Source organism: Cavia porcellus, unplaced genomic scaffold (genome assembly GCF_034190915.1).
Source record: "Cavia porcellus strain 051 isolate PalLab524CR breed Dunkin Hartley unplaced genomic scaffold, mCavPor4.1 scaffold_3, whole genome shotgun sequence".
Classification (NCBI taxonomy): domain Eukaryota; kingdom Metazoa; phylum Chordata; class Mammalia; order Rodentia; family Caviidae; genus Cavia; species Cavia porcellus.
This window is the reverse complement of record NW_026947486.1, coordinates 47,256,443-47,275,803: the sequence shown is the minus strand read 5'-3', so window position 1 is coordinate 47,275,803 and position 19,361 is coordinate 47,256,443. Positions and strand designations below refer to the sequence as shown.

The 19,361-nt window shown below is 36.5% G+C and overlaps 1 pseudogene; it reads left to right on the top strand.

Moving 5' to 3' along the window:
* The first annotated feature begins 12,636 nt into the window (after positions 1-12,636).
* On the top strand, positions 12,637-19,057 carry LOC134475468 (F-box-like/WD repeat-containing protein TBL1XR1; annotated as a pseudogene).
* Positions 19,058-19,361: the final 304 nt, after the last annotated feature.

Genomic DNA, 19,361 nt, shown 5'->3' with positions numbered 1-19,361 from the left:
TTTCTTTCCCTTGGAAAAACTTTTTTGACAAAATGAGATTGAGTTGTTGATTCCTTGTAATAGTTCTTGTACAATCAGGATTTTGTTCTTAAAGTCTCTGCCTACATCTATCTGTCTTCAAGAGTTGTATGTATTGTATCTTCCAGCATATTTAGTGTCTCTGGATTTTTAAAACTTGTTTTTATTTTGAAGGTTGTAAAATACAGCAGAACAAGATGAAACAAAGCCATTTGAGACAGTGCAGTGAAAGTGGTACAGAACTTCACAGCAGGTTGCAAGGATAATAGCAATAGGTACCACAGTTTATCTCATTATCTTCACAACAGTTGTTCTTTCAAACAGATGTAGCAAAATTAAATGTAATACAGAACATTATAGAACTTATGAAAGCAATATTGAATAGAGCAATACCATTAAACAGAACGAAGCAAAACAGTGAAAAAAAAAAAATCCTTCAGAGATGGTAGAAGGAAATCCCCCTTATTTGCTATATTGCATATAGCCAACCTCCGAAGAGATGCTCAGATCTCTGGCTTCCACTTGCTAATGGGGGGGATGGGATATTTGATTCTTAGCCCATGTGCCAGTAGGCTCATGGCCATGCACCAGGGAGCTGAGCTGGCTGCTTGGTTTCCCAGCACCCCAAGTTCCAATGTGACATGGATCTAGGGAGACACTGACGATTCTCTCCCTGGGGTGGCCGCAACTTGTCCGAGACATAGCCACTTACCAGACAGGTGAGCTGGTTGCTTGGTTTCCCAGGGCCCTAAGTTCCAATATGGCATGGATGCGCTGGTGGTTCTCACCCTGGAGCAGCCATAGCTTGCCTAAGCCATAGCCACTTACTAAGGAGGTGAGCTGATTGCTTGGTTTCCCAGTGCCCTAAGTTCCAACATGGCACAGATCTCAGGAGATGCTCAGTATTTCTGTTTTAATATTTAGATCTTTGATCTCTTCTAATTTTTGTTTAGTGCATGGTGAGACGTAAGGGTCTAGGTTTAATTTTTGACATGTGAAAAATCAGATTTCCTAGTGCCATTTATTAAAGAGTCTATCTTCTTTGCAGTGATTTTGGACCCTTTGCCAAAAGTAACATGGCTGAACATGTTTGGAGTTGTCCCTGCATTTTTTAATCTTCTCCATTGATCCTTAGGCCTGGAGTTTTTTTTGTCGATATCATTATGTTTTTATCATAGTAGCTTTGTAATACAATTTCCAGTCAGAGATTGGGATGACCCCAACCTTGCCTTTTTTGCCCAGAATTCATTTTGCAATTCTACATCTCTTCTAGTTCCAAATGAATTTTAGTGTCTTTGAAGTATACTGTTGACATCTCATTTGAAATTACATGAACTTTACATAATAATTTTGAAAGCATGGCCAAGCTCACTACATTGGTTCTCCCTACCTAAGAACAAGAGATATTGGGCAGCCCACTCAGGACCCCTTCTATCTCTCTCTCAGACAGAAGCTTTCTTTCTCTCAATAAATATTCCTACTGTTAAAAAAAGAACAAGAGGTATCTTTTTCATATCCTTTTTGATATCCTTTTTCTTAGCAACATACTTTTCAGTGTAAATGTTTTAGTTTATTTTTCATTTTAAAGAGAAAAAATAAATAATGGAAAAATAAAACAGCAAACAAATCAAGAAATCAACAAAAATCAAATGACAATAATAACAAAGAACAACAAGAATTATATAGATTTTCAAAATAAGATGATAGGGCCACAAATTAAGCTCAGTGGCTTAAGAGCCTGCCCAGAAAGTGTGAAGTCATGAGTTTGATCCCCAGTACAAAAAAAAAAAAAAAAAAAAAAAAAACAAGATGATAGAAATTTAACAATGGTGGTTATAACATATATCTTTATCTTCACAACAGTTGTTTAGGTTACCAGATACAGTAGTAAAGCAAAACAATAAATGGAACAAAACTTTGCATTTCAAAAACAAGACAGAAGGAAATCCCCCACAGTTGCTATAATGCATATGGTTATACTTCAAATGGATGCTCAGACTAACAGCTTTAGGCTTGCAAAATCAATTAAACAATATAAGCATTAAGTTTTTTTTTTTTTTTACTTTAGTTACTATCATCTCAGCCTGACTTCCTCCAAGTCAGTCTATTGCTTATGGGAGGTTCTTCATGTCTCCCAGCTGTGCACCAGCTGGTTCATGGGAATGCATGGTTTGGCTTCTTGATTCTCTGCCCCTTCCCCATGATGGTTATCTTGATTCATGGGAAGGTGTGATTTCTGTTTTTAATTTCTTTGTTAGATTGATTTTTTAAGTATTTCATTTTTATTGATCCTATTGTGAAAGATGTGGTTTCTTGATTTCTCTCTGAATGCATTTGTAATTGTGAATGCTAGATTTAATTGGAGTGATGGTACTGAACATTCTTATTTTATTTCTGATTTTAGAGTGAAAGATTTCAGATTTTGACCACTTAGTATGATTTTGGCTGTCAGTTTGTCATAGATGGTTCTCATCACATTGAGATAAAAAGTATATATTACAATTTTCTCTAAGGTTTTTGGCATGAATATGTGTTGGATTTTGTCAAATGATTTTCCTGGATCTATTGAGATGATCATGTGGGGATTTTTATTTGGTTGTTTTAATACACTGCACTAGATTTATTGACTTGTGTATGTTGAGCCATCTCTGAATCCCTGAGATGAGTCTTAAATAGTCATGATGCAAAATCTCAAAGATTTAGCTGAATTTTGTATTGCAGTATATTACTGAGAATTTTTGCATCTATGTTCACTAGGAAGATTGGGCTGTAGTTTTCTTTTTTGGAAGGAACTTCCTCGGGTTTAAATCATGAGTTTGAAAATATTGCTTCCCTTTCAATTTCATTAAGAAGTTCGATCTTTGACAAGATCTGGCTATTACAAATTGTGCTGCTATAAACATGGGTGCAGATATCTCACTGTGGTATGATGTTTTCAGTTCTTCTGGGACTATGCCTAGAAGTGGAATAGCTGGAACAAATGGGACTTCCAATCCAAGCTTTCTGAGAAATCTCCAGTCTGAACTCCACAATGGCTGCACCAGTCTACACTCCCACCAATGGTGCAGGACAGTCCCCTTTTCCCCACAGCCTCACCAGCATTTGTTGTTGGTGGTTTTCTTGATCCTGCCCCTTCTTTCAGGAGTGAGATGGAATCTGAGTGTGGTTTTAATTTTCATTTCTCTAAAGAGTAATGATGATGAACATTTTTTCATGTATTTATTTGCCATTTGTATTTCTTCATCTGAGAATTGAGTATTCATCTCAGATATCTATTTTTGGATTGGATCTTTGAATTTCGGGGATCTGATTTTTTTTTTAATTCTTTATATGTTTTAGACAGAAGTCCTCTGTCTGAGGGACAGTTCACTAAGATTTTTTCCCAGTTTGTAGGTTTTCTTTTCACTATGCTGGAGATTTCTTTTGACATGCAGAAACTTTTTAATAAGAGATTATCCCAGCTATTGATTCTGGGAAGTATTTCCTGTGAGGTTTGATTCCTGTTCATGAATTCTCTTCCTACCCCTATGTCTTCATAGTTTTTACCCAATTTGTCTTCCAACAGATTTAGTGTTTCTGTTTTAATATTCATTTGATTTTTAGATCTTTGATTCATTTAGATTTTAGTTTAGTATATGATGATAGGCATGAGTCTAGTTTTAGTTTTCAGCATATGGAGAGCCAGTTTTGGGGATTGGGAGAGAAAAAAATGGCGGCTTGCTAGGGGATTGGGTGGAGAGTCTCTCCAGAGAAATCCTATTAGAAGCTAGAATATGACAACATGGAGAGGGCCAGAAAAATGGATAATGATTCTTATTAACCAAGACAGCGCAGCTGGAGGATTTAAAATCATGCTGAGACTGTGAAGGCTGATAACGGGAGGCTGCAAATCCCGTGCCTTTAAATCAGCAAACTGACCCATGGACCCAACAGGAAAAGCTGTGTTGGCTTTTGATGACTGCTGGAAACTGAGACCTGGGACCCCAAAAAGCAGCCAGGACTGCCCCACTGCACCAGAGGAGATTGTGAAAGGCTCTGGAGCTCCGAAGCCAAACGCTGTGCAGTTTTCTGACCATTCCACGCTGTGCCAAGAGCACAGGGAGGGCGAGCAGCGTGGTGTGCAGTAGACCCAAGAGGAGGACCTGAACCGAACCCTGGTGAGTACTGGGGACCCTGCGGCTGCTTGGGTTGGCCAGAGAACATCTTGGAACTGGGCAGTGCCCACCACCATGGGGACATCAATAACACAGAGAGTCTGGTGGCAGACATCTTAGAGTTGGGCAGAACCTACAGCTCGGTGACATCACCAAGTCCCCCTCTAAGGAGGTCTGCTGGAGGACATCTTGAAATTGGGCAGAGCCTTATGCCATGCTGGCTTCAGCATCATACAGAGAACTAGAGGAAGACATCTTGGATTTGGGCAGACCTGCTGTCCTGGTGCTCCAGTCACAGAGAGGTCTGGAAGAGAACAGCTGGGATTTGGGCAGAACCCTGTGCCATAGTGACATTATTCAGCTGCTTCTGGTACAGAGAGAACTGGCAGGAGCTACTGGGGCTAAACCAAGCCTCCGCTTGGGGCCCAATAAGCAGATACAAAATAGTCACAACTTAGTGACATCCAGAAAGTACAGCCTAATTTACAGATTGACTGGCACAGAGGCTAGAGACTAGCCTGTACTGCCCCTGCATCACAGGCTACCCAGGATAACAGCAAATTGGGGAGGATGGCAAAAACTCAAGTCAGCACGCTTCTGAAAGGCCCTAAGCAATACAGAGAGGGCAAGAGACCCCAAGGACACTTCAGTCTGAAAGAAACCAGAAACATCACAAGAGATAAAAATTTAAAAAAAATCTCCAGCTGCCCAACATGAGAAAATAAGCCCAGGAGAAGTAAACACTGAAGAGAACAAGCACAGTAACCATCCAATACTCAACACAGCATCAGCTGAAATTAAAAAGTACCTTCATGACCTCATAGATGAATTTAAAGCTGTACTCCTCATCCAAGTAAGGCAAGATATGAAGAGATTAATTAAAGAAATGACAAGCCCCGCCCAAGAGAACACAGATGGAAGAACTGAGGAAATCAGAAAAGAAAGAGAAACTTCTGAAGAAGAATTTAAACATAACTTAGAATACATGAAACAGATCCAAAGAGATTACCTGGAAACTAAAAACTCCATTGAACACTGGAAAAATGCCTTGACAGAAACTAAAGACTGCCTTCTGAAACTTGAAGAGAGATTTATGGCATATGATTGTGAAAGAAAAAGCCTCCTAAAAATAACAAAGAAGCAGAAAGAAACAATTCAAAGACTAGAAGATGACAAAAAGATACATAACTTAAGAATAAAGAATGTGAGTGAGGAAGCAGAAGCAACCAAAAATGAAATACAAAGAATATTCACAGATAAATTAAAGCAAAATTTCCCATGTATAGCAAAAAGAAATGATATCCAGATAAAAGAGGCATACAGAACACCAGCTACCTACAACCAAAACAAAACTACACCTAGACATACAATAATCAAGATTCCAGAAATCCACCAAAAGAACAGAATATGAAAAGCAGCCAGAGAAAAGATGCAGATTACCTACAATGGGAAAATTATCAAAATAACAGCAGACTTATCAACACAAACTCTTAAGTCAAGAAGGGAGTGGGTAGAAATATTCCAAGTCCTGAAAGAAAATAATATGCAACCAAAGCTCATATACCCATCAAAACTCTCTCTCAAAATTAATGGAGAAATAAGATGCTTACAAGACAAGGAGGAACTGTGGGAGTTTGTGGCCACCTATCCAACCCTACAGAGAGTGCTGAAGGACATTACAGAGAAAGAGAGGAAGGGATACCAGGATTCCAGCAACAGTGGCAGAGAGGCCTCAATGAATGGGGCAGACAGTGGAATGAGGGAATAAGGTGGACAAATTATAGCAGAAAAGTGGAGTAGCTGACATGAGGCAGAGACGGTAAGCTATAGTCTTTAGTATAGACAGCTCTGAAACACTATTTTAAAAAAAGGCAGAAGTCATTGTTAATGGTGTATAAGGATTTAAAAGACACAGTAGTCTTATCACCATATTTAGTTTGAATTTAATTTGTTCTGGTCTGTCCACTCATGTCAGATTTGAGGGCACAGACATCTTGACCCAAAAATAGCAGGTTATACCATGGTAACTATCCTTACTTTCCTCTTAACTTAAACTGAAATCCTGTATTACTTACATTGTCTTACTATGACTGATTTTAATTGAATCTGAATCATAAGACTATGGGCTGGCCTTGGCTGATTTTATTTGAATTTGGTATGCTTGTTAGTATCAACCCTAAAACTAGAGGCAACTATTCTGAACATGACAAGATGTAAAGGATATCCATACTGGTATTAAGTAGTAACAACTCTCAAATCCTACAATGCTGTCAAAGTTAAGTTTTTATAAAAATAGGTGATACTATGTTTAACTATATTAAGCAGGTGTTGTGGACAAATCTATTGAAAATAACAAGAGAAAACATAGTAACTATGGAAGATCATCTATATTGTGGTCTTATATGTCTTATCCATCGCATGTTTTTCTAGGAAATTGTTTTGCTGTCTTGCTATGACTTGGTTTTCCCTATAATACAGAGAGGATAGATATATATGTAGAAATTCACACATGAGTTTTTTTAAAAATTATTTACAGGAACAGATTATATAATGCACGATGTAATGAACAGATACTCTGAAGAAGAGATACTAAGAAACCTGAAGCTAATTTTGTAGCATTATGATATAAATTCTAGCAATACTATTGTTTGCTGATTAGAATGACATTGGACTGGTTTCTTGAGTTCAATTTCAGCATATGTAGAGATAGGGACAGCTATCACAAAGAGAATGAGAGATGTGATGGTAGTTATTGTCTTCCCTAATGTTAGATCTTGAAGACCTAAAAAGCCTTCATCATCCTGTAATGATTTGATTAGTTCTATAATATGCAATAAGTATATAAAGTGGGTGAAGATGGGGACAACTATTTGTAAGAAACTAGAGACAGTTAGATAGAAAGTGAAGATCTCCAGTGTACTTGCTTTGAAATCTGTATTTCTTTAAATTGTTTTTTTAACTGTTTTGTTCTGTTTTGATATGTTTAATCTTACCCTCTTTGAGATGTAAAACAAATGTGTAGGACTGATAACCATATTACTGAGCTTTTGTTTGATCATTGAGCAGAACTGTTTGTAATGTCACTTTTTGAATGTCATTCTAAATACTTTAATTCTATAACCTGAGCAGCTATTTCTAAGATGACAATATGTAACTTATCAACCAGCAATTTCTTATCATTTGTTTTTCTGTAATTTTGTATTATTTCTACCCTTTTTTTATCTCCATGTATTTTTTTGTTTCCTTTTCTTTAAATAAAAAAAAAAAAGGAGAGCCAGTTTTTCCAGGCCCATTTATTAAACAGTCTGCCATTAACCAGTGAATATTTTTGGCCCCTTTATCAAAGATAAGTTGGTTGAGTGTGTTGATAGTTGTGATTGCATCTTCTAATCTATTCCATTGATCTTCAGATCTGTTTTTATTACAAAACCATGTTGATTTTATTACACTTCCTTTGTAATACAACTTCAAGTCAGTGATTGTGATGCCTTCTGCCTTGCCTTTGCTGCTTAGAATTGCTTTTTCTATTCTAGGTATCTTCTGGTCCCAGGTGAATTTTAGGATTGATTTCGCTAGATCTATGAGGTATGTTGATGGTATTCTCATTGAGATTGCATTGAATCTGTATAACAGTTTTGGGAGAATGGCCATTTTTATTCTTCCTATCCATGAGAAAGAGATGTCTTTCCATTTTCTGAGATCCTCTTCAATTTCTTTTTCAGGGCATTATAATTTTCCATGTATAGATCTTTTACTAGTTTTGTGAGATTAATTCCTAACTATTTCATTTTTTGGATGAAATAGTTAGTGTGAAGGGTGTGGCTTCTTTTATTTCTTTCTCAGTGATTTTGTTGTGAGTGTATAGAAATGCTTTCGATGTTTGAGTATTGATTTTGTATCCAGCTATATTGTGGAGTTCATTTATTATATCTAGGAGTTTCAATGGAGTTTTGAGGGTCATCTATATAGAGTATCATGTTATCTGCAAATAATGATACTTTAGCTTCCTCTTTTCCTATCTTTACCCTTTCTATTTCTCTCTGTTGTCTAATTGCTCTGGCTAGTATTTCCAGTACTACGTTAAACAGGAGTGGTGATAAGGGACATCCTTGTCTTGCACCTGATTTCAAGGTAAAGGTCTTCAGTTTTGACCATTTAATATAATGCTGGCTGTAGGTTTGTCATAGATGGCCTTTATCATATTTACATAATGGCCATCTATTCAAATTTTCTGTAAGGTCCTTAGCATGAATGAGTGTTGGACCTTATCAAAAGCTTTTTCTGCATCTATAGAGATGATCATGTGATTCTTACTTTTGACTTTATTGATATGGTGGGTTACATTTATTGATTTATGTATGTTGAAATGTGCCTGCATGCCTGGGATGAATCCCACTTTGTCATGGTGTTCAACTTTCTTGATGATTTGCTGCATCCTATTGGCCAATATTTTATTGAGGATTTTTGCATCTGTATTCATTAGAGAGATTGGTCTGTATTTCTCTTTTTTAGTTGGGTCTTTCTCAGGTTTTGGTACTAGAGTAATATTTGCTTCCAGGAATGAATTAGAAAAGATTGCTTCCCTTTCAATTTCATTGAAGAGTTTGAGGAGTGTCAGCTTTAAGTCTACTTTGTATTTCTAGTAGAATTCTTCAGTGAATATGTCTGGGCCTGGGCTCTTCTTTGTAGATAGGGATTTAATTACATTTTCAATTTCATTAATAAATTTGTGTTATTCAGCAGTTTTACATCTTCTTGACCCAGCTTTGGTGCTTCATACGTTTCTAGGAATCTCTCCATTTCTTCTGTGATATTTAACCTATGAGAGTAGAGATTTTTGAAATAGGTGTTGATGATCTTCAGTATTTCCACAGAGTTTATAGTGATTTCACCTTTTTTATTCCTTATTGCATGAATTTGAGCTGTTTCTTTCCTTTTTTAATAAGATTGGCTGGGGCTTATCAATTTTATTTATTCTTTCAAAGAATCAACTTTTTGATTCATAGATTCTTTGGATTGTTTTCTTAGTCTCTATTGTATTAATTTCTGCTCTGATTTTTAAAATTTTCTCCCTTCTTTTGCCTTTGGGCTTTACTTGCTCTTTTTTTCTAGATGTTTGAGGTGTAGCAACAGGTTATTTGTATTCATTCCATTTTTGTGATGTGGGAACTCAGTGCAATAAATTTTCCTCTGAGGACTGCTTTCTTCAGAGCAGCTTACCAGAATGCCTGGGATGAATCCCACTTCGTCATGGTGTATAACTTTCCAATAAGCTGTGTTTTTATTTTCATTTGCTTGTAGGTATTGGTTAATTTCTTCTTTAATTTCCTCTGTGACCCACTGATTGCTCAAGAGTTTATTATTCAATTTCCATGTGTTTGTGTGGTTTTTGCAGTTTCCTTTATCATTAATTTCTAGTTTCATGACACTATGATCTGATAACACGCATGGGATAATTTCAATTCTTCTGCATTGATTTAAATTTGTTCCGTGAGCTAGTATATGGTGTATTTTAGAGAATGTCCTATTGCTGCTGAGAAGAATGTATATTCTGATGTTGTTGGATGGAACACTCTGTATATGTCTACCAAGTCCATTTGTTCACAGATGTGATTCAGTTCTGTTATTTCTTTGCTGACTTTCTGTCTGGTTGATCTGTCCCTTGGTTTCAATGGTGTGTTAAGGGCTCCTGTTATAATTGTGTTATTGCTAATTTGGTTTTTCATTTCTTTTAATACTTGCTTTGTATACTTGCTTTTAATACTTGCTTTTTTAATACTTGCTTCTTTTATACTTGCTTCTTTTAATACTTGCTTTTAATACTTGCTTTGCTGGAATTTGGTGCATATATACATTTATGATAGTTATCTCTTCTTGTTTAAGTTTTCACCTAAGCAGTATGTAGTGACCTTCTTTATCTCTTAGGATCATTCTTGATTTGAAGTACACATTATCTGCAAACAAAATAGCTTTTTTTTCAGTTCCTGTTGCATGAAGCATTGTTTTCCATCCTTTGACTTTCAATCTGTGAGCTTCCTTTTTGGTTAGATGGGTTTTTTTGTAGACAGCATATGGTTGGGTGTTGTTTCTTGATCCATTCTGCCAGTCTGTTTAGTTTAATTGGTTAACTGAGACAATTTACATTGATGGTTATAAGTGTTATATATTGGGTTATTGTTGGCATATTATCTTTCTGCTGTTGCTTCTTTATCTTTCCATTCTGTTTAGCTGTCTACCTTGCTTAGTGGTTTTTTCCTATGTGTATCTAGACTATTTTTCAGTATTCTTTGAAGGGTTGGCTTGGTGTTCATGAAATTCTTCAGCTGTTCTTTGCCATGGAAGTATCTTATTTGTCCATCCATTTTGAAGAACAGTTTTGCAGAGTACATCAGTCTGGATTGAAAATCATTTTGCTTTAGGGTTTGAAATACTTCACTCCATGCTCTTCTTGACTTCATTGTTTGTCTTGAGAAGTCTTCTGATAGGCTTTACTTTAAAGGTGATCTCTCTGACAGCTTTTAGTATTCCATTCTTATGTTGGATTTCTGGGATGGTGATTATTATATGTCTGGGTTTAGTTTTATGTTGGATATTGCTATTTGGAGTTTTATATGCTTCACTAATCCTAATGTCAGTTTCTATTCTCATGTTAGGGAAATTTTCAGCTATGACTTCTGTGAATAGCCTCGATATCACTTGTGTTGTTCCCTTCTTTTTCATTTATCCCTATTAATCTTACATTGATTTTCTTTTTCATCATCTTGCAGCTGTTGAATTGTTATTTCCTGATTCCGGTTTTTTTTTTTAAATGATCTTTCCTTTCCTGTTCACTAGCTGCAATCTTGCTTTCAAGGTCTGAAATTCTATATTCACTTTCACTGAGTCAAGTTTTCCTGTATCTCTCTTTGCATCTGCTTCATGCATTCTGTTGGTTTCTTAAATTGTTCATCCAGGGATTCTATCTTTTTGTTTTGTTCCTCTAGTTTTTAAACTGTGTCTTCTTTAGATGTGTTCAGTATCTCTTTCATTACTTTTATCATTTCTTCGTTTACCTGGGAGATTATCTCTAGTTTGAATTCCTTTAACGTTTCCTGGAGTTGCTTCTTCAATTCAGTTGCTATTATTACAGGTATTTCAGGTGTATGTCATATATTTTCTTCTATGCACGTGGCTCCTAGGCTTTCTTGTGATTGGCTGGAGTTTTAAGATTGCATTTTGAGATTTTGTCATTTTCCTATATTTCTGTGTTTGAAGTGTTTTTCTAAGGCTTCCCCTGGATGTGTTGGAAATTGTCTCCTATGCCGTAGGCTCCTGGGACTGAATGGAGGTTGCTGATCGTGGTCCAGTCAGGCCCTCCGGCCCTCCCATGCCATCTTCAGTGTTCTGTGTAGCTGGGCAGGCACCTAACCACTGTGGATGATGGGCTAAAGCTCTCCCTGTGAAGAGACATATGCCCTGAAACTCACTTCACCTGCTCTCAACTCCCATAATCAAAGAAGGTCGCTGGGGGTAATCTACTCAGGCTGCAAAACTTCCCAAGGCTAGTCTAGTGTGGCTGGGCTCTGGGTGGGTCCTTGATCTCTGGGAGCAATGATCACACCATCTCCCAGCCTTGGGATGGCACATGGACTCACCCCAGCCATCTCCTGAGTTTCCCAGTTCCCGGTTCCTGAGAAGGTTGCTGGGCATGTCTTGGGCAGGCCTGAAACCTGCCGGACAAGTGCAGCCTAGTGTGACTGGGCTCTGAGCGGGCACTTGAGCTCTGGGAGCAATGGTATTAACACAGTCTCTGGGCTCATGATGGCGTGCATGGACTCACCCCAGCTGCCAGCTGAGTTTCCCAGTTCCCCATTCTGGAGAAGGTCGCTGGGCATATCCTGGGCAGGCCTCTCTCAGTGTGTGTGTGTGTGTGTGTGTGTGTGTGTGTGTTTTGTCTTTTTCTTTTTTATCAGTACCAGGGATCGAACTCACGACTGCCTGCTTGCAAGGCAGGCGCTTTATGCTGCTGAGCTAAATCCCAGCCCCTCTTGGTGTGGTTTTAATGATATATGTGCACCCATGTTTATAGCAGCACAATTTGTAATAGCCAGATCTTGGAAACAACCTAAGTGTCCATCAACTGAGGAATGGATAAAAAAGCTGTGGTATTTTTATATAATGGAGTACTACTCAGCTATAAAGAATGATCACAGTAAGATATTTATAAATGGACGAAGCTTGATACCATACTCATAAGTGAAATAAATCAAACTCACATATATAAGTACCCAATAGTCTCCCTAGTGTAAGAAATGGTAAGAATACACAAAAGTATGTGGTAATCATGATTTCCCATTATATGGCTTTGAAGACTTATAATGTTTTCATTCATTAGTTGGAATGGTTTTATTCTGGGTTGTTTGATTTTATTGTCTGTGATGGTATGAACAGCTATTTTGAAGAAAACAAGACATTATAATAGCTAGTGCTGATTTAATGGCATCTTGTTATGAAGTCTTACCAAGCTTTTGTTCTTCTGTCTCCATCAGTTTTATCATGTTGTATCTTATTGGATTTTATTATATGTGATAGTATAGATTTTGGTGGTGGTTGGAGGCAGTGGTGGCGGTGAGGAGGGGAGTTTCCTCATGCTCCATTCCCCGTAGGGGGGAGCAGAGTCGCAGGCCGCCATGTCCAGCAACAGCGGCTTGTGATTGGCCATACCAGATACTGAGTTGCACATCCCCACATCAATGCACTGCCAATGAATTTTCTCATTCAGCATTTACCTTTGGTATAGAAAGCCATATAAGTCAGTCTAACATAAATGGTGCACTTGTCCTACCTGCTGCATTGATCTCTATCATCCACAAAGGTCTACAGTATGTAGAGGCAGAAGTTAGTATCAGTGAGGATGGTACCTTGTTTGATGGTCAACCCATAGAGTCTTTGTCCCTGATAGATGCCGTGATGCCTGATGTAGTACAGACGAGACAGCAAGCTTACCGAGATAAGCTTGCACAGCAACAGACGGCAGCTGCTGCAGCTGCTGCAGCTGCAAACAACCAACAGGGATCTGCAAAAAAATGGAGAAAATACAGCAAATGGAGCACACACCGTAGCAAATAATCATACTGATATGATGGAAGTAGATGGGGATGTTGAAATCCCTCCTAATAAAGCAGTTGTGTTATGGGGCCATGAATCTGAAGTTTTTAATCTGTGCCTGGAACCCTGTTAGTGATCTCTTGGCATTGGGGTCAGGAGACTCAACAGCAAGAATATGGAATCTTAGTGAAAATAGCACTAGTGGTTCCATACAGCTAGTACTTAGACATTGTATATGAGAAGAAGGACAAGATGTTCCAAGCAACAAGGATGTAACACCCCTAGATTGGAATAGTGAATGGTTCATATGATGGATTTGCCAGAATATGGACTAAAGATGGTAATCTTGCTACCACCTTAGGGCAGCATAAAGGCCCAATATTTGCATTAAAATGGAATAAGAAAGGAAACTTCATCCTAAGTGCTGGAGTAAATAAGACTACAACTATTTGGGATGCACATACTGGTGAAGCCAAGCAATAGTTTCCTTTTCATTCAGCACCAGCATTGGATGTTGACTGGCAGAGCAACAACACCTTTGCTTCTTGTAGTACAAATATGTGCATTCACATCTGCAAATTAGGACAAGACAGACATATTAAAACATTCCAAGGACATACGAATGAAGTAAGAGCTATCAAATGGGACCCAACTGGCAGTCTCCTGGCTTCTTGTCCTGATGACATGACGGAAGATATGGAGTATGAAACAAGACAACTGTGTCCATGATTTGCAAGCACATAATAAAGAAATCTATACTATTAAGTGGAGTCCAACAGGACCAGGGACAAATAATCCAAATGACAACCTTATGTTAGCAAGTGCATCCTTTGATTCTACTGTTAGGTTATGGGATGTAGACCGAGGGATTTGCATCCATACTTTGACAAAACACCAAGAGCCTGTGTACAGTCCTGATGGCAGATACTTGGCAAGTGGTTCTTTTGACAAGTGTGTGCACATCTGGAACACACAGACAGGTGCTCTAGTTCACAGCTATAGGGGAACAGGTAGAATTTTTGAGGTTTGCTGGAATGCAGCAGGAGACAAAGTTGGAGCCAGTGCATCAGACGGTTCAGTTTGTGTATTAGACCTTCAGAAACAGCACTACTAGTTGGAAGCCATGGACGGACTATGAATGTGTACATAGCCAAAATGACTGTCCCTGACCCATGTACTGCTATAGTCCCACTTGAACCATGGCCAGTCCACTACAGCCAAATCTAAAAGAAATATATACATACAGTGTATACAAACAAAATTGCACCCTGAAGATGACAGAGTATTGTCACAGCTTGTGAATTTTGTTCACCAAGTGCTGGACTCTAATCTGCTGTGCCCCTAAAATAGCATTTAGAAATTTTGGAAAACAGAAGACAGAAAGAAATATACATTATAAAAGCAGACCATACATGTACCAGTTTTTGGATACTAATGACAGGCTTGTTTCTTCCCTTTGAATCAGCAGACACCATGTATTATATTCTTTTTTTTTTCCCTTCAGTAGTGAACAGTTTGCATGTACAGAGAAAATGGACTTATAAAAACTCGCAGCAGTAGTTTGTTCTTGCTTTTAAATTTTGTTTTTGGTTTAGATTATGGATGCCTGAAGTAAGGTAGTGAATTAGTTTCTTTATATTTTTTTCACCTTTTAAACAACAAAAAATTCTTAAAAATACTTTTATGCATTCTTTTGAAGAGGTAGATGTTTGGTACATTTTATGGCTCTCAGAGCATATATTCAATTGGTGCATATTGTGAAAGAGAGAATTGGAAATTAAATGAAAACATGTGACTTCAGTCATGTCAATCTAAGACACATCAGTAAAAGGGTATTATGCTCTATTTTTGTGTGGTTTTTTTGTTTGTTTGTTTTCTTGTTTTTGGTGATGTAGCTTAAATACAATAGCTTCTTTTTGGGGACATTTATGCCAATTAAAGACTAGAAGGGCACAAAAATTTTTTTAAATACCATAGAGAAGATATATTAAAAAAACCTTATGATGTTTTGTAGCCATAACTGAATTATGGTTAAAATGTGCACTATTGTGAAAAGGAGCAAAGTAATTTCAGACTTTTTGTTTGTTTGTTTTGCTTTGTTTTCTAAGAGATTAAAATGTTTCTGGATAAGGATTAGCTTCTCAAAGTGTCCATCATTCTGTATAGAAGCTTAACTATGTAATGTAACCAAACTCCAGTATTAAAAATCTCACGTTATTTTTCTTTATACAAAGCAAGATAACGGTGTATAACACTGCCATTACATGGCAAAATGTTTGTTACCTTAGTTTTAAAAACAACCTTTAAAATAAAAGACTTGCTTCAAGGTGTTTTTAAATAGCAGTGATTCTGAATTTTTTTTCAAAAGTATAATTGCACTAACCTCCCTGCTGCTCTGAATCTGCATTCGTGGTACTTGTGACTACATTTTTTTAAAATATAGATAGATGTAAGCTGCTATTTTTTTCCAGTAATCACTACTATATCATGTCTTTTACTCTATTTATATCAAGTATTTTCTTAAAAAAGCAGGTATCAAATCTCCTCATGTTCATGCAACTGAAGTACAATATACAGATAAATGTTAGGATGAGGTCATATGTATGTGTATTAACAGGGTTTATCATGATTAATATAACCCAGAGTGTCAAGTTTGAAAAAGATAGTTGTCAAATTTATATCTTAAAAGTTTTGATTAAGCAATTGCTTGTTAACAAACTTAGCAAATTAAAAACACTAGTCCTGTCACTAGTTAGTTTGAGGCCTTTACTACTAAAATTTTAACCTGAGTTCTAGGTTTAAGTAGAAACTGATTTAACCCAAGTAATGCAGCTTTGATATGCAGCATTTGTTGTTTTGCTGTTTTTTACAAAATAGCATTGGTTGAAGCAAGTCTTGGTTTTACTAAGATAGAGTAGCATTTGCTATTGGTAAGAGAATAAATACACTTAATTTACAATACATTGTTATATGTGCCCCAGCTGTTGTTAGTGGGGACTATGATACTGTAATAATATTTTTTTTAAATTCATATCCAGAGAGACAGTCATTCATGATTGTTTTGTGCCAGCTGTTTATAGGGTTTTGGATCACATTAGAGATATTTAGAACTTATTACCCTGTGACTTATGTAGGAAACCTAATATGCTGAGTAGCTGGCACTTGAAATACTGCTTTTCTTTCTAGAGGTCTGCATCTGTGGTTGACCTCTATTGTTGTTTAAAAAAATAAAAATAAAAATTTAAAAATCTGTGCAATAATTTTTAAATGTGCTTCCAGGAATAGACACAAATGTTTTGAGTATATTTAAGCTGCATTTTCCTTTAGTGATGCATTTGTCAATTGTACTGAACTCAAATCTCAAAGTCAGAGGTGGTTCTTGGTAGTACTTTTTTATTTTGATAAGGACAGTTTATTCATTTGCATACAGTTATTAACCTTTTCCCCCCAGCTGATTAAAAGACAGCCAGAAATTCTGCAATATAGCTGCCAAATAGACAGCTAGCTACATTTTTATGATATTGTCATCTTTTCTGTTTTTTAAAAATTCTTTAGCTATTTTACTTTAGCATAATTGTCACAATAGGGCATATAAGATTATAAATGCAGAGCTTTATTATCCTGAAGTCTTGGGTCTTTTTAAGTATGAACTTTTCTGAAAGGTATCCATTTTGTAGGCTTGGGTTCTTCATGAACATACAATTGCTTGTTTTTGCTGCTGTTCTCAACATCATCATTGCCTGCTGATGTGCCATAATGCTGCTCCAGTAGAAAAAAAGTGAGATCATCTCTAATTGAGCAGCAACATATTTGCAAGAGACGAAGTTTCACAGCCTATAAAGTTCTATATTTGAGGTTCTTACTCATTTTTCCTATTTTTTTCCTAATGTACTCCTGAAGATCAAGTTTAACCCAGTAGTTTTCTGTGGTGTTCATTACAGACCATCATCCTATACACTACTGTAAGAAATTTACAAGGAAAAACAGGAAGGAAAGTGAATGAATACTCTTTGATTAAAACAGAATACAGAAAGAGCAGCTGCCACTTTAAATGTTATAAAGGAGTATCTTTTTCTCCATGTAGGAAATTCTTTACTTATATTTCTTTCAGTCCCCTATAATGAACCAGGAAGCACTGAGTTTCAAGTGGCTTTTAGAAGTGGTAACTGGTAATTTTCTAATAGATCTTAGAGTACATCAAATTATGTTTTAATTAATTGTCCTCTAGGTAAGTATGTCTTAGGATTAAAAATCTTTTACAGATACTGAAAGTACCTCCTTTTGTGGTATAAAAAACAAATTATGGTGCAAAAAGTAATCATTAGATTGAATTACATGAAGGTTTTTTGCTTTTTGATATGAAAATGTCAAGAGAAAGGCCAAAGATTTCTACTTTTTCACTTAACTTATAAAGCACTCCTTTTTTCCTTGAACTTCTTTCTGTCAAATTAGATTTAATGAGAGAGTACTATTTTTAAGGATCTATCTGTTTATGTAGAGTGGTTTTGTTAAGAGTAATGTAAACTATAAATGAGTAGAGGCCTAAAGCGGACTGTGCATTTTTGCTATTTAAAGGAATCACAAATGATCATACTGCAGCAAGCAAAAATGACAAGCTTTACTAAGTAGAACATAAGTCTCAAATGCAGTGTTTACTCTTTTAAGATGATTTTCATTTTCTTAAGCACACTGTAACTTTGTACAGAACCTGTATTTATTCTCATGCTAAGGATAGTACTTGCTTATGGTGAGTTACTGTTGACAGTTTCCACAGAAGTCCTGTTTCAGTGGACCTACATTGTGGCGTGGCAGCAAATGCCAACATTTTGGGGAATAGCAGCAAACCCATAAGAGACCCTGGTTGTTGTTTTTGTTTGTCTGTTTTTTTTTCCCCCTCTCCTTTCTCTGAACCAGCAGGGATGGAAGGGAGAGTGGGAAGTTATGATTTACTCCATCCAGTAGTAGCTCTAAAGTGTCACATTTAATATCAAGTTTTTAAAAACATGATTCTAGGTAAATGTAGGAGTGGAAAACAGAAAGTGTTCACTTTTTTAATACACTGATTTAGAAATTTAATGTCTTATTTCATTATCTCTGAGGTATTGATAGTATTCTTTGTTTCTGCTTTTCCGTTGACAGTGTTGAAGCAGGGTGAATAACTAAGGCATATTTTTTCCTAGTAAGCCAGCCATTCATGATGTTTTCTTTGAAATTTATGGATAAGTTCAAGAAAACATCCTTCATGTTAAATCTAGTCTGATGTACTTACCCATCCCATTACAAATAAAAACATGCAGACTGCATTTTTAGCTCTGTAATCCTTGAATACAGAAACTAATCTTTCCTGACTTTGACATTGTAGTTATGTTTTCATTTTGATTTTTACAAATCCTTTGGGTCTAATTCTGTGAGGCTACCTATAGCACTGGATGAAAATGTCTACATCATTTCTTTAGTTATCCAGTTAACTTTAAAACTGTTGTAAAAGTGTAAACCTGCCCATGACAGTTTTTTGTACACGTTAAAGAACTTTATTGTTCAGTTTTCATGATTACTGTGTAAGGAAGACTGATATACATGTTCTATGCTGTCTTGGACCATGTCAATTAATTACACTTATGATGTATTTTGGTTTCACATCACAATGACTTGTCCCTATATAACCCTTTTTATCCTTTCCAGGCACATTTTTTGTTGTAGTTGTTGCAGTTTCCCTTTGCACTGTATTGCTTTGACAACTGTAATTTGAATCAGATCTGAAAGAGGTCCAGAATAAAATATATTTTGATATTAAAAAAGTTATAAATAAAAATTTTTTATGGACAAGGAGATAACTTAGTAACAATTGTTTGTTTTCTGTTAGTTGGTTCTGAAAACCGTGTAATACTTTCATTCTCTTGAATGGTTTTATACTGCTCCTTCTGTTATATACTGTACAGTTACTGTTGTATACTGTTTTACACTGTTATGTTTGATACTAAAGTGTATGAAGGTATATGCAAATATTTCAAGGAAAGAGACACTATGGTAGCTGCTGTTATGTCAGGTTGTCTTTTAGTGAAACACTATGTTGCTTAAGTTGTTCTGTTCTCACATGTTTTG